This window comes from Folsomia candida, unplaced genomic scaffold (genome assembly GCF_002217175.1).
Source record: "Folsomia candida strain VU population unplaced genomic scaffold, ASM221717v1 Fcan01_Sc015, whole genome shotgun sequence".
Classification (NCBI taxonomy): domain Eukaryota; kingdom Metazoa; phylum Arthropoda; class Collembola; order Entomobryomorpha; family Isotomidae; genus Folsomia; species Folsomia candida.
In genome coordinates, this window is record NW_019091207.1 from 2,758,954 (window position 1) to 2,774,501 (window position 15,548).

General features: G+C 33.9%; 1 protein-coding gene across 2 annotated transcripts in view; it reads left to right on the top strand.

The window, feature by feature from the left end:
• The window catches only part of LOC110856380 (neuroligin-2), a 257,446-nt gene that overhangs the window by 67,650 nt on the left and 174,248 nt on the right, over positions 1–15,548 (top strand). For both annotated transcript variants that reach the window (XM_035856892.1, XM_035856893.1), the window contains exon 4: positions 11,392–11,715. The gene's annotated coding sequence lies outside the window, so the exon portion shown is untranslated. The remainder of the gene's footprint in view (positions 1–11,391; positions 11,716–15,548) is intronic.

Genomic DNA, 15,548 nt, shown 5'->3' on the forward strand with positions numbered 1-15,548 from the left:
TTTTTAATACCCAAATTTGCAAAATAATATTTGCAGATTTATTAAAATTTCTGAAATTATTTACTAACAACTAACGAGATTTGAAAATTCTGAAATTTTTCATTTAATTCTTCCAGCTTTTGTATACATAATCTTGGAGAAAGTTGTATAATTATGACAAATGAGAATGTCCGCTAAGAAAACAGACGGACAAGACGGAGAGACAAGAGAAAGTGAGGTGTGTCTTGTTATGGGAGGAGTTCAAGCCCACCGACGAAGATGACAGGTGAACAGTGAAAGGAGATTTATGTCGACAGCAATAAATTCCAAGTGGAGACATTACACTTACAGGCGCATGGATATAAAATATTTGGTTTTCACGGGGTTCTATCTTATAGCTTTTTTCATAAAAAATACACCCTAAAATTTATAGTATCAACCAAAATGCAGTAAAATAGCAGTATTTGAGAATTAAGCTACAATTAAAATTTTAAGAATTTGAGACAAAAAAATTAATTCCTAAGCCTTACTCTTACAAGTTTTTGTGGGTGATGGAAACACATGGCAAAAAATCTGAAAAAATTCAGTAGTCTCATTTATGTTGGCATTAATTTGGTAATACTTTTTTACCGGATTAGTTATAGTTTTCTTTGCTTGGTAAATAAGTAACTTATGATTATCACAGTTCTTATGATTATCACAGTTTCAACCCTGAATACAGCTTGCTTTGACTAAATTTGCCACCAGAAATGAAATAGTTGTAAAATGTTATTAAGTTTCAGGTTAAAAAGATAAAGTTGTTCACCTTCAGAAGATCAGATGACTTGAAAATTTAAAAAAGTGCATAATTGTCCTCTTACATTTGAGAATTGAATCATACAACTCGTTCAACTCTTAGAAATCACATTGTCAGTATGTCATTTTTGATAGAGAAAAATGACATTCGTAATTAAGAGCTCGATTGTTTGTTGTGTACATTTGTGCATTATAAATAATTTTGCACAAATAAACCGTGAAACACAAATCCATTAAGTAAATAAATTCGCTTATTCAGTGGAAAAAATTAATTGGGGACTGATACCAAAATAAAGCAAGTAAATTTATCATGTTGGTGAAAATAGGTATGAAATTATGCTATACTTTCACTTTGGAGTTGGATGAGGTGAAGCGCCTGAAGCCACAAAATAGACGAGTTTATTTATGCGAAACAATCCAGCACGAGAGTTTTGCAACGATTTAAAATTTCCTTTGTGAACTTGTTTATTTCGAAATGGGGAAAAGTTGAGTGAGGTGAAGCCCGGGTTTTCCATTTCTTTTGAGTAATTGACCACAATAACGAAGTGCATAATACACCGCATGACTGATTATTTGAAGAAGAAAGGATTACATTTTACCTCCGAAACAATTTTGGGATTTAGTTCGTTCGTTCTGATTGTGAACTAAAAATTCCTGTGTTTGTAGTTTTGCATAAATATTTTACTTTTCCGCAAATGTTTTTGGTTGAGAATTGTGGAGAACGAAATATGTAATTTTTAAATTAATGAAATTGGTGAAATATTATTACAAAATTTGAAATTGTTACTATTTACTTCGTGGGGATTATTATTCATAAAGCGATTATTGTTTGACATTATTGTACGGATTTTACGCTGTTTACAATGTTACCAAGGAGAGCGTGAATTGCTTCATTGAGTTTCGTAAGTTAAGAACCTGACTTTCCATGTGCCACGTTTACGCTAATTTTTCCAAGTAGTCGTCCAAACCAATGGAAGCTGAATACTGCTAATTATAGGCTTGAACGTGACCCAGATAAATAACTATTTCCAGGCCATAAGACTAGTGCCGAACTGGCAGGATAATCACAGGCTGCACGTCGTTACGAAACAGAGACAAGCAATATTGAATAAATAGTGTATCAATTTAAATTCATAAATATGTTAAATGCAAAAACTATGTTGCCTTGTATGAGTTTAAACCTGATTTCCTTGTAAAACTTGTGTCAAAAACTGTGTAATTTATATTTTAGAATGCTACCTACATGCGTGTTGGCACAATTTTACCGTGAAGAAAGTAAACATTTGTCACCCCAAAGTTTTTCTAGAGTTGGATGGAATTGCGCAAATTTCATGGTCCAGCGAGTGACCATTCCTTTAAAAAAAGAGTGACATTCTTCTCCGGTTCTAGTTACTGGAGACGAATTGGGCTTATTTGCTCTGAAAGGAAATGCCCGGCTAAAAGAGAAAGTAAATTCTAAGAAATTACGAGAAAATGGACTTCTCGCTCTTAACAGAACTTCAAAAGAGAGCGGAACGGTCAGTCCAGCACAATTCTCTCGAGGGACGGAGACACCAAATTTTGTCCAGAGTTGGATTCAGCCTACGTTTTTCATCCTCCGCCCGTGAGAGAAACGTCAAGTAGGAAAGTCAACATTGTGACGAGATCGAGGTTCGTTTTGGTGTGATCGACACCGGAAGAATCGTGAGATTTAAGTTGCTAACTTGCCGAAAAGTAGCAGAGTTGCATCTCGTCTGAGTAGTGCAATCTCCGAGTCATATAAGTTTAGTTTCTTTTTCGTATGAATATGCAAATCTCGATGCACAACTTGTAAGCTAAGAGATCTGAGAACCCGAATAAATAGTTTATTCACTTTTTACCTGGATTTGATTTTCTGGTTGGTATGTGACCTAAATTTGAGAAAAAGGTTTCGATTTGCTATGAGTATAATGCTGCATAAGTGCTTTGAGAAAAGTTGAGATAGAGACGTGGAGTGACTTTACATCCGAATTGGAATTGTTTGAATATGTCGGATATATTTATAACAAACAGGTCGAGCTGAAATTGGCAAAGAGGCTGCTGTTGACCCCTAATAAAAGAATATGAAGTGAAATTGGTGAAATTAAAAAATAAATTCCAAATTAGAATATAGGAGGGTTGAATTTCAAAATTTTTGAAAAGAAAATTTTAAGAAACCTGAGTTTTCTAAGAAATCCTGGTTCGAGCTAAGCAAAGCTGTACGGATAGGTTTTTATAAACTGGCTGGAGATATTTATGGGCTGGAAATAATTACGGCTGGAGTTGGTGGGCTGGAAATCACGGGCTGGAAATGGTGGGCTGGACTCCCACGGGATGGGGTCCGTGGGCTGGAGTCTTCCGCACACCCGTATGAACATGCAAATCTCGATGCACAACTTTCAGCTTGCAAAAGTAAGATAAGAGATCTGAGAAGTGAGAACTCGAATAAATAGTTGATTCACTTTTTACCTGGATTCGATTTCCTGGTTGGTATCTGCCCTAAATTTGAGAAGGAGGTTTCGATTTTCTATGTCAAAGAAGGAAAGAGAATAATCTGCTGATCTTTTGCATAAGTGATTCGAGAAAAGTTGAGATTGAGACGTGGAGTGGCTTTAAATCCGAATTTGAATATTTCCAATATGTCCGATATATTTGGCACAAACAGGTTCCACCCACAGAATTAGAGTATCCTAGTATATCCCAGCAATGTATTACGATTGATATACAAAGATAATTCTGAAAATAGATTTTTGCAAATTAAGTAATTAACATCTAAATACGACGAAATAATTAATTTTTTCATTTGAATAAGTCTTTACATTTCATAAATAATAAAAATCTACCTTCCAAGGATCCTTGGTAATTTTGTAAGATCCGTACGTTTTTGTAGAATAATTTTACAAAGCGAATTATAATTACAATTTTACAAACTTTTGCGAAATAAATGGATCTGGACAAATTTGTAACCTAATTTTCGTTGGAATTGGACCAAAATTAACATTTTTTAATCAACAGTTTTGTCTATTTCAACTGCATTTTAGGTTATCATCGCTACATTAGCAGTGTGAAATGTTGTTATATAAGTTTCTATTACACGTTTTCCTGTCAAATGCTATCTCCTGCTAATTATCATTAAAGTTAGGCTGGTAAAATTTAGCACTTTCTCCACACAAATAAATTTCCAGTAATCGAATACATCGCGTCGACTGCGGAGCAAATGTTAAGTTAAGCAAATGTTGAGCTGAAGGATGTGATGACCCAGCAATTTGAGTCCCATTGAAATAAATGTAAACGAGACTGCGGTTTCCCATCGTAAAATGGCATACAACCAAAAAACCAAAATCGTAAAGTTCTCATCACTCCACTTTCACCGAATTGAATTGAAGGGTGAAATTGACCCGGTTTTGAGATCCCACTCACTTTCTATTCATTAGAGTTAATACAAATTATTGTGGAAATTTTGTAAATAGAAAGCTCAAATTTTTTTGAAAAGTAATATTTTTGTAGAAGTGAGAACTGAAATTAATCGCAATAGTGAGGATGGTACATTCTTATTTTACGATTTACTACCACACTGGTAACAGATCTTCTGTATTAAATTTGTCTTTGGGCAAATCTATTGTTTCAACCGAACATAAATGTACTCTCAGAAATCCTGTGTTAAAATAATTCCACATGGTATTCATATTTGACTCTACCAAAGTGGTATTAATACGTAATACCGTGTAGTAATACCTCGAAATTAAAGTTTTGTCATATCAGTATCAAATATTCACAGATCGGTATAATTTTAATACCAAACGGTAACAACCTTAACACCGAGAAACCAATACCTTCCTGACCAGATTTCTAACAGTGCTATTTGAGTTTGATCAAGTGCCCAAATTGGCGAGGATGGCGGCAACAGCTGCACGTTTGCACTTTCTCCGGCATAATGTCGTAAAGTGAAAGTTGATCTTGAGCCAAAACTGAAACTAAAAATATGTTCTAGCAGAAATATTTGATGTGTCAGTCAGTTTTTAGTGAACAGAGTGTAATAGATACATATTTTGTTAAACCATGTTGAATGATACCTCATTTATACCTCATTTAATACCTCATTTTGGTCATGAGGCTACTTAAAATTTACAATGGATACACCCTTAAAATTACATGATTTCTTAAAATTTCAAGAAATTCAATGAACTAAAATGATTTCAAATCAATTCAGTTCATTAAATTTAGAAAACTGGTATTAAATCATTACCGATCGGAGTACACACAAATATGACTCTAGTGGCCCTGGTAAGAAGGGGTATTGGAATTTAGTAGCTTTGCGGTAACGGAAAATTTGCCACTCAGAAATAAACTACTACCAATCATAGATCGGAAATTTTGCGTACTCCGGCCTCCGTACTCCGGCCTCCGGCTGGCCACGTGTACTCCGGCCTCCGCGTACTCCGGCCTCCAGAGAAAGCTGCGTACTCCGGCCTCCGGAGGCCGGAGTACGTACTCCAAGCCCGGAGTACTCCGATTTATACCAATCGGGTATAAAGTTATTACCAAATCAATACCATCGCAGTTCTAACAGTGTTATTGAAAGATACAGGCTGAATCTGGTGGTACATATAATTTATATAATAATATTTGGCTTTTACCATATTGGCGTAAAAACTGTGCGTTTAAATTGTGGGTTTAAACTGTGCGTTAAAAACTGTACTAATTATGTACAAATATGACAGATTTTTGCATAAATTTTGGCTCGGAAAAACAGACGCTACAAAATGAACTTATTAACCATTCTTTTCATTGACAATATTGATTAAATACTAAACTGTAGATTTACACGTTTACAAGTTCCATGTTTCGTTAATTCTTCAATTAAAACTTGAAAAGTATATACTTTTTTTCACAAATTCACCAAGTAAATTATGCGCAAATATTAAAATAAACTATTGTTATAATGAGTATTTTTCATTTAAATTGAGCCATCGTTTAGTTGCCGTTTGTGTAAATTCTCGATATTTATATACGCTTTTAGACTGTTTTATAGATCAAATGAATGCTTTTGTGTTATACTTAACATAAAAATCAAAAAAATGATAAACGTCAAAGCCGAGAAATCTTATTTCTGTCAAATAATTTCGTGAAATGAATAGGATTATCGGGTTGTGTATAAGATAACTTCTGCAAAAAACGTCAATTTTGAAATTTTTGAAACTAAGATATTTTCATTATTTAACGCACTAACTGTGTGTTTATACTCGTCATTTTCATTTTCCTCTCGCGATAGCTTTCACGTTGTTTTCATCTTTGTAATTTCACAGAAATTCATGAAAATTTAATTTTTCCATCATTTTATTCTGATTTCACAGCAAACAAAAATTAAAATCACAAATTTGGAAGGAATTAAAATTCAGGGATTGCTGCCCTGGGTAAGTTACGGTTCAGAACTTAAAATTTTAGCAATGGGTTCGTCTTAATAAATTATTTTCCAATAGAAAAGAATATGTAAAATTAAACACTTTAGTATAAATTCAACTCGATTATCGTTACATTTTTAGGTTTACTGTTTTGCTTAAGGGTATTTTTTCTCATGGATCGATCCTTCCCTGTTCAGTCAGAAATTTACAACCGGTTTCATACCGTAACGCGTGGTTTGTTGGTTTGGTGGGCGAAGGGGATGCATCTGCTTTCCCCTCCAAAAACCCAGAATTTTCCTGCTTTCTCCGTCAGTCACTCTTCGCCCGCTGGATGAGAAGGACAGGCTCGCTTTCTCTTCACAGAACCGGAAGAGGGAAGCTTTTAGTGAGAAATTGTTGTACGCAGTGTTCCTCTGACAAATTGCTCGAAAATGTTTGGCAAGCGTTAAATTACAGTTAAAATTGGTCAGCATTCTGTTTATTTCATTAAAATGGTGTTAAGTTTCAAAACGGCGATAAATTTATTATGTTGTTTCAAATTTTGAGAGGAAAAGTGTAATAAATTCAAGTAATAGAATTTCAAAAAAGTTTTCAAGAATCTCCTGTAATGAGTTTGAGACTTTAAACGGTTCGAAATTTCGTTGTGTCTCGTATAAAAAAAATGCAATCTACACTTTGAAATTGATTGAATTGAAGGTGACGCGGGTGAGTGAAATTTGTTTTGATAAATTTAGACGCCAAAAAAGTTGTTGTTAGGAATATGCAATGATATTTAACTTTATAAGATAGGAATTTTACTTAGGATTAGTTTGTTTAAATTGTAAGTATAAAATGAAATTTTTAAAGTTTAAAATTGAAAATTTCTTAAATTTATAGACTTAAGAAAGTGCACTTTATATGGGGTGAAAAGTAGTGAAAACCACTTTATGGGAAGGCTGTGTCCGTCCGTCCATATTTCTGTCTGACGAAGCTCTAACTTTCGACAAAAATGTCATTTTAAACGCAATTTTTCTTTTTGTAATCAACAATAGACCTTAAAAGTAAGACACCGTTATTTTTTTGTAGTTTTTAAAATATCTAAAAAAATCAATATAAAAATTGTCCCTTTCATTCAAACAAATTAATTTAGCGAGGAAGATTTTGCCTTTCAAAATTAACTTTTTTAAACATGAAATCTGTTTACGTTAAAATTGGAAATTTCGGAGAATTTTCGTACTTTTGAGTTTTGATCCCAGGTTTAAAAATCCTTAAGACATTTAGAAAGCAATTTGTGCTCGGACGAATCCTATGCGTCTTCTGCTCTGGGCTTTGGGTCTCGAGGGAAATTGTTTGTGTGGGACTTTCCATGCGGGATTAATCGTCCACTTGATCAACGTTCTCCTCAAGATTTTAGAAGGACTACTTTATTTCGGGACTATTTATTCCTTTTGTATTTATCCGTGAATGGGCTGGGGAAAGGGTTGAAAATATAGAGAAAAACATATGTAATTGCTACATGGTAGAGTGAAATTTTTTTGATATCATTTTTTCAAGAATTTTTCAGAAATTTTGGAATGTTTTTTGTAAATCTTGAGTGAAAGTTTGACTAAAAAATATAGTATTTTATTTTGAATTAATTTTTTGTGGAGATTTCCAAGTATTTTGAAATATATACCTGACTTATAACAAGTTAGGAACTAGATCGTGTCACCGCGTGGTAATTCACGTAGTTATTGGTAACTTCGTAAATGTCGTAAATTTTGAAGATTTTATAAACATTTATAAAATAAAAAGACGCCTTTAATTTGAGCAAGTTTAGACAATTTTGTGGGTCAATTTTCTTTTGAAATTTTTGCAAACTTTTATAAGGTTTGCAAATTTACAGAATTTATGGATTTTACAATGTCATCAAGTCAGGCTTGAGCACCCTGGTAAAATTTGTTACCGAAAAGTAGCCCGGAATTTCCGGGGTATAAAAAATTGTTGCCGTGTTTTAACCAAGTTCTAACCTAAACGTGGAATATTTGAGTTGATCATAAATTTTTGTTACCACTCGGTAGTAAATCTTTACCAACGTGATAGTTACTGGCTACACGTGTTCGCGATTTTGAACTTTTTTAGTGTAAATGTTCCACTTTTTACATTGTTCCACTTTCGTTATAATTTGTATTTTCTCATTTAAACCAAGTTCAGCCAAGGGAGGAGGGCGAGAGTGAAAGTTGTAATTGTGTAGGCGTGGGCCAGATTCGAGGAGAAAGTAGGATTTTGACGGATGAGAGATTTTTTGAGCTCGTGGAGGAAGAAAGAGGAATTAATTTTGTTTCTTCGTCTGCTGCTGCAAATCAGAAATCCTGCTGGTACACAGTTCGTTTCGTGGCCATCAGTTCACTCAGCGGCTGTTCTGTTGTTGCACTTATTTTGGCGTCGGATTTCGAAAGTCGGAGGAGAATTATCTTGTCCTCGTCTTATCTTGGAGACTTACTGCGAGCACATTTTCTTAAGAGAAAGCTAATGCGTTGCAGAATCCAGAAGTTGAAATGCTGGTTTGTTTGTGGGCGATCTATTTATGCCTGAACCAGAAATAAATACATTTTACACTTACATTTCTTAAATTTCTAACCCTAAGAATGAATACATTTCTTTACACTTAAATATATACTTAATGTCTATAATTTCTTGAATTTCTTAAATAACGTTCTTGTATAAATTTCTGCATATTTATTTATAGTAAATATTTACGGTCATCATTTTGCTTTTATTTATGACTGAATCAAAAAAAACCTTTTTATACATAAAGATACGTAAATGTTTTTAATTTCTTAAATTTCTTAAACAAATTGTTACATAAATTTCTGGACATTTTTCATATATTTTAAACTTTTATTTACCCGTCATCAGTCTCTTTTAAATAATTAGTGTACTTAAGTTTGTACGCAATGGAATTGAATTGAATCCGCTTTTGAGATTTTGTAAAAACCGCTAAAAAAATTACGGTGGTAGAACCCTAACCGAAATTGTGGCCTGAATTTGTACAATAAATAGTTTGAGGATTAAACATTGTTACATAATTTCTGAAGCTGATATGTGGTGTGGTAAATCTTTACCTATAAAAATCTGTAGAAATGAGGTTCTTTAGGAGAGACTTAAAATTAGCTTAATAGAATAAGCTCATTTACTGTAAGAGGTTTGATCCTCTTACGTAATTCCTAATTCGTGAGCGAAAATATAGATTTTCTTCGTTGTATAATCATGCGTGATGAGGAAAGGAAATAAAATTGCTCAATTTAAACTCCGCATAAAAGAATTGTGGGCAGTTTTATTTCCCAGAATTTAACCAAAAGGTACGATAAGCTCTAACTACAAAATTTACGAAATAAGATAAGCGTCAAAAAGCTTTAAATTTTGAGTGGAAAGAATTTCTCCAAAATGACCCTGAAAAACCGGCCTGATTCCCGCTGAAGAAAATTATATTCAATTTTTAGTTTTTTTTTACACCTTACTTAAGTTAATCACTTAATTATTAACTGCTCAATTATTTTTAAAAACTACCAATAAATATTTTGCATTTCAATTTTTCTATGCTACAATTTGAAGGATTAGATTCAAGAGTAACATAATAATCTCGGTTTCGTAGTGAAACATGGTTTTGACTTATTTGGAAGCCAATTCTGGTTATTTCTGTTGTCCATAAAATTCCCAAACCTCTTCAGATCAATTTGATTTTTTAAATTTTAGGGTCTCCCAAGTTTGTAAAAGAAATCTAAAAAAGCGAAAAGCTAAAAAATCTGAAATCCACTTTTTTCGATCAATACTTGACTGTCCCGATTTTTAATCTCTTGAATACTTTAGCTTAAAATTATTAAAATGGGATAAAAGTAAGATTTTTGGCAAAGGTTTGAATGCGGTAGTTTTACTGGTTGCAATGCTTTTCAGGGGGTGTGGCGGGCGCAGGTGGGGCCATGGAGTAAAATCCTCCTTCACTTTCCATACACTCACCTGCTATTGCAACATATCCATAGGGCATCAAAATCGGGTGATATCCCATTAAACATGTCTCCGAGAGACTGATTTTTCACTCAAAGTAGTAAAAAGAGCGAAAAAATCATCTTAAAGTAGATTTTATTTTGGAGCGGAAAAAGCGGAAAAAAGATTGGAATCGCATGCGCAGTGCGGTTTACAAAAAGAGCGAAAAAATCGTGAGCTGAAAAAGCGATTTTTTTTGCAAAGTCGGGACACCCTTTTATTACTTATTGAAATGAACTTGAAATAATTTAGGATTAGTATCAATTTACATTTTAAACAGATAATTTCAAGTTTTCAAAACTTACCAAGAATTTAATAAATTTCGTATTCGATATTTTTTGGCCTAATTTCCTTTAAAATCTTAAATGAGATCTATGTACCTAATTACAAATCAATATTTTACATTGATATTTTTTATGATAAATTTTCAGAATAATTTTCAAGAATAACATAATAATCTCGATTTCGTACACTCTAAAAAATCTGGTAATAAATTCTTAATACTGCGTATTACCGCCTGTGTGGTAAGATTAGGTATTACCATCAGCGGTAGTATGGGAACGCTCTACTACCATTTCCTCCACCATGTGGCAGCAAACACTACTATTTTGTACGTAAGGGAATTTGAACCCGATTTTGAGGTTTTGTAAACCTTTAAAAAAATTACGGTGTTGAAAACCTAGTCGAGATTTTGCCCTGAACTTGGAGAAAAAATGGTTAGAGGATTAATTACGGTTATGTAATTTTTAAGGCTGACATGTGGTGCGGTAAATCTTTGCCTATAAAAATCTGTGTTAAGTGTGGAAATGATGTTCTTTAGGTGAGACTTAAATCAGCTTAATAGAATAAGCCGATTTATTGTAAGAGATTTGATCCTCTTACGTAATTCCTAATTCGTGAGCTATTAGCTAACACTCTACATGACGAGTTGATGGGACTAATTTGGTAGGAATTATATAAGTACCCACAATTCAAAAAATTGTGGGTGGATTATTTTTACGAAAAAATACCGGGTTTATAGTTAGCTTGAAATTTTACTTAAATTTTTATTTTGAACAAATCTGTATATAAAATTTGCAAAAGTTAGCCAGGAATTTTAAAATTTCTTACTAAATATTTTTTGTTACAAGACATTTTTTACAAAGTGTTTAGTTTCTAATTTCCCCCACCAATTTTAAATGAGGTGATTATTAACGATTCCATTTATTTATTACAGGCTTTCAGGAGGAGTTTTCACCAGGCAAATTTGGAACTTTCACCAAACAATCTAATGGAATTTGAAATCTCAGATTTCGTAACGTCGTGAACGAATGTGAGAAACGAATGTGAATCAGAAACCTGAAATCATTTGGGACTTTGTCTTTTGGAGAATAAATGAATATTGATGAGTTTTTGAGGTGAAAACAGTGCACGTGTTTAAAACAAGAAAGATATTCGAGTGCTAACTGAAGTGTTTGGTGCAGAGAAAGTTTGTGACTTTGAACGACGAGTATCCTAATTTTTCTGGACAAATTATGATGGAAACGCGACTCGGAAATATGTAAGAAATTAATTTTGTTATATTTCCATGACGAAAATTTTAGCTAGAAAATATTTTAAGAAATTTTGTTACAAATTGAATTTAGCAATATTTTTCCGCTTTCTCTTTTGATGTACAATTGATATCATTAAACTTAAATCATGCTGGTAACAAAATCATAGTCAAGCGTTACCAAGCTGATAAAGATTTGCAACCGAATCGTAATCTTGATTTCCGGACAACTCAAATGTGGCACCTTTCCTGTAAGAAATGTATTACATCAAACGCTGTAACAATTTTAAGTCTCTACGAAAATATTGTTTCTCACAGCGTTTACCAGCTTGGTGATACTTTCTCACCGAATGGTAGCAATGACTTTTTCGCGAGTTCAATTTGACGCTAATTGGTTATCACGCCCTAATAATTTTGCATCGCTGTAAAATTATTGTTACCACCGTTCTTCATCTCAAATCCTTACTAAAGTGAGTAGAAACTAGACCCAGCGTCACAATCTTGTTTACCACTCTCCAGCGAGTGAATTTACTCGAGTTGGTGAGGCAGAGGACGCATTAATCATGGCAGATTTACCAAGGACACTTCGACACGGGCTATTTATCATTATTACGTAAATGGTCACATCCAATCAATTTTGTCAGCTTTCATCAACTCGCAGAAATCCTGGGAAAATAAATCCAGCCGGAAATGAGACAAGATATTCAACAGAATATAATGCGCCCTCCACAGTGAAATGAAAGATGATTTAGTGAATATGCGAATAGACACGCATTCTACTCATAAATTTTACAAGCTGTATATTTTGAAATTATGTGCCTATGCTTAATTTTTAGCCCGAGTCAGGGCTTATGGAACCGTCATGTCCGTCCGTCTGTCTGTCTGTCTGTCTGTCCGGCACGATAGAGCCAAAACGGCTGAACCGATTGACCTGAAATTTTTACTATACACATATTGGACAAAGTTAGGAAACGAGTTCGAAGATGGGCGTGATCGGTCCAGTGGTTGACCGGTGGGGGTCATCGGAGTGGGTGGGGTACTATGTACCAAAATTTCAAAATTGTTGTAGAGAGCTGAAATTTGGTACAGAGGTTGCTAATGGCTCCTAATAGAAAAAAATGACTTCCAGTTGGAAAAATTTTCATCTTGAGTGACCCTATCGGGTGACCCATACCGATTTTCAAAACCATCATATCCAACTGAAATTTGGTGGAGAGGTTGCTTATGGGTTTTAATGAAAGAATATGAGATGATATTGGTAAAATTTTTATCTGGAGCGACCCTATGGGGTGATCCATACCGATTTTTAGAAATTGCTTTAAAAAGTTGAAATCCGGCACAATTATACTTAATGGCTTCTAATTAAAGAATATGAAGTTAAAAGTGAGCAAAGTGCAACCAGAGTGACCCTATGGGGTGACCCATACTGATTTTTAAAAATCGTTATATTGAGCTGAAATTCGATATGGAGGCTGAAAAAGTGAAAACCACTGCTGGGTAGCACATGCATACAGCTTAGAACTTCAGGATGTTAAAGAAGCCCACTGGTCATGGTGGTCAAGGCACATGATTTGTAACTAATTCAAAAATTTGGTACCAAATGGTAGAAACTATCTAATAAACTTTTAACCATCCACAACGCGGAAGTTGGTGATATTATGTCGGTCAATTCGGAAAAAAAATTAGAAGCGGGCTCTGACTTATTGAGTCAGGGACTATGCCCCTGACTCGGGCTATATGGAGTCTGCACTGTAGGTTTTAGATTTAGATTGTGCGTAAAATTCATAGATTTAATTACATAGTGAAACGCCAAATACAAAATTTATTATTATTGGGGGACCTCAGACACACGAAAAAATCGTCGCTTAGAATTTCGCTTCGTTTTTCGCTTATTTCCTGATAAGCGAACTCTGGGGCAAGCGAACAGAAACTCAACTCAGAAGTGGGGTTGAGGTCGGTTAGCTCCAGTCGGAACAAAATTTTGCAAATTTCATAATTCTGGCCATGCTATCGATAAGCGAAAAACGAAGCGAAATTCTAAGCGACAATTTTTTCGTGTGTCTGAGGTCCCCTATTTTATCCCGAAATATTTTGTCACTTAGGTGCTGGCAGTAGAGTGGTGGTCTGGTTGAGTTGAAGACGAAATGAGTTGGCATTATTAATGCATTATAAAAAGTCACCAACTTGAGCAAAATTGAATTTTGAAGCGTCTTTGGATTCCCAGACAAATTTGCGATGAGATAGTACAAATTTCAAATAAATGCAAAAATTTTTTTTTTATTTTTTTTACGAAACTGTGAACGAGCCAGAAATCATGTGCCAATGAGTGGTAGACATGTTGGCTCACAAATTATCAATTTACAATTTTTTTCTTTGGAATTTATACCATTTCATCGTAAATTTGCTGGGGAAATAAATAAAAATTAATCAAAGTATAAATTTGTCATACCTATACCGGCAGGTTATTTAATTTTAATTCTTGTCTTAACTTAATTTAAAATAAAGCATTGAGCATAACAGTTAATTTGGGCCGGAAGGAATTTACCTCGAGTGAGAAGAAATGTTTTTCTCAGAATAATAACAATTCCGGAAGTGCTGAGAAGACGGAAATGTGGAGAAAGTTGGCCAAAAGTCTTAATTTAACTTTTGAGCTTCAGCACAACACTGGACTTATTGTGAAGTTGGACTTACTTTTGCGACAACAATTCTCGTCCCTCGTCGTCCTCATTAAAGGTCCGGCACCCAGCTTAAGTTTGGGTTAGGCTTAAGTCAGGGATCGTTATCTGGGACGTCAAGTTTTGTGAAAGCGCTATTGTCAACTTTATATTGTGTAGATTCTAAGAACTTAAGAAATAGTGAAAGTAAATACGAAACAGAAAATCGGGTAGAATTGTGCCGATTTTGTTACAATTTGCTTGTCTACATTAAAAATATGGTAGTGGCAAATTCTACCGCATTGGTAATTGCATATATATATACACTGTTAGAAAACCTAGTATAGTCAGGCCGATATTGGTTTCTTGGCATTACAGATGCTACCGGTTGGTATTTAAAGTATTCATGTCCGTAAAAATTTGTTATCGATATGGTAAAACTTTAATACCGATCAATTACTACACGGTATTACTTTAGTAGAGTATATATTATATTGCAGAATAACTGGCTGAATAGGATAAAAAATCTTCCGCTCTACTCGACCTGCTTATCACGTGACAGAGCCGAGAACCCAGCGCCGTAATGATGTCGAATTATTTTACGCTCGTTTATTTTATTTTGGCGTAAAAATCATTCAATTACCTAAATTCTTGACCAGAATTGAATAATTTAAACGCCAAAATAAAATAAACTAGTGTTAAATGGTGCAATAAATTTTATTTGTGATAACGTGTGCTACGGCGCTGTTCTGAAAATCTCATAATCACCCGTAATAAACTTAAAAGCGGTCAGATTTTGAATTTAAGTCTATCCTATCCAGCCAGTTATTTTACAATATGAATACCACCTGGTATCATTATAATACTTGATTTCTATATGATAGTGTATTTATATTCCGTTGAAATGTTACAATAATTTTGTCCATAGACAAACTTGACACAGAGAAACTGTTACTGGTGTGGTAGTACATAAATCGTAAAAATCTGTACAGCTTCATGCTGGCTAACCCTTACTTTGAGTGTTACTAAAACTGCAATTAAGAATTTAAAATTAACAGATTAATTCCAATTAACACATCCTAACAAAAAAGTTTTCCAAAAATTGAAAGTGTACGAAATGATTCCAGTCAATTTTTTTAAGAACATATGACAACTTGACAAAGAATTATGTAAATGGTATGCTATGAA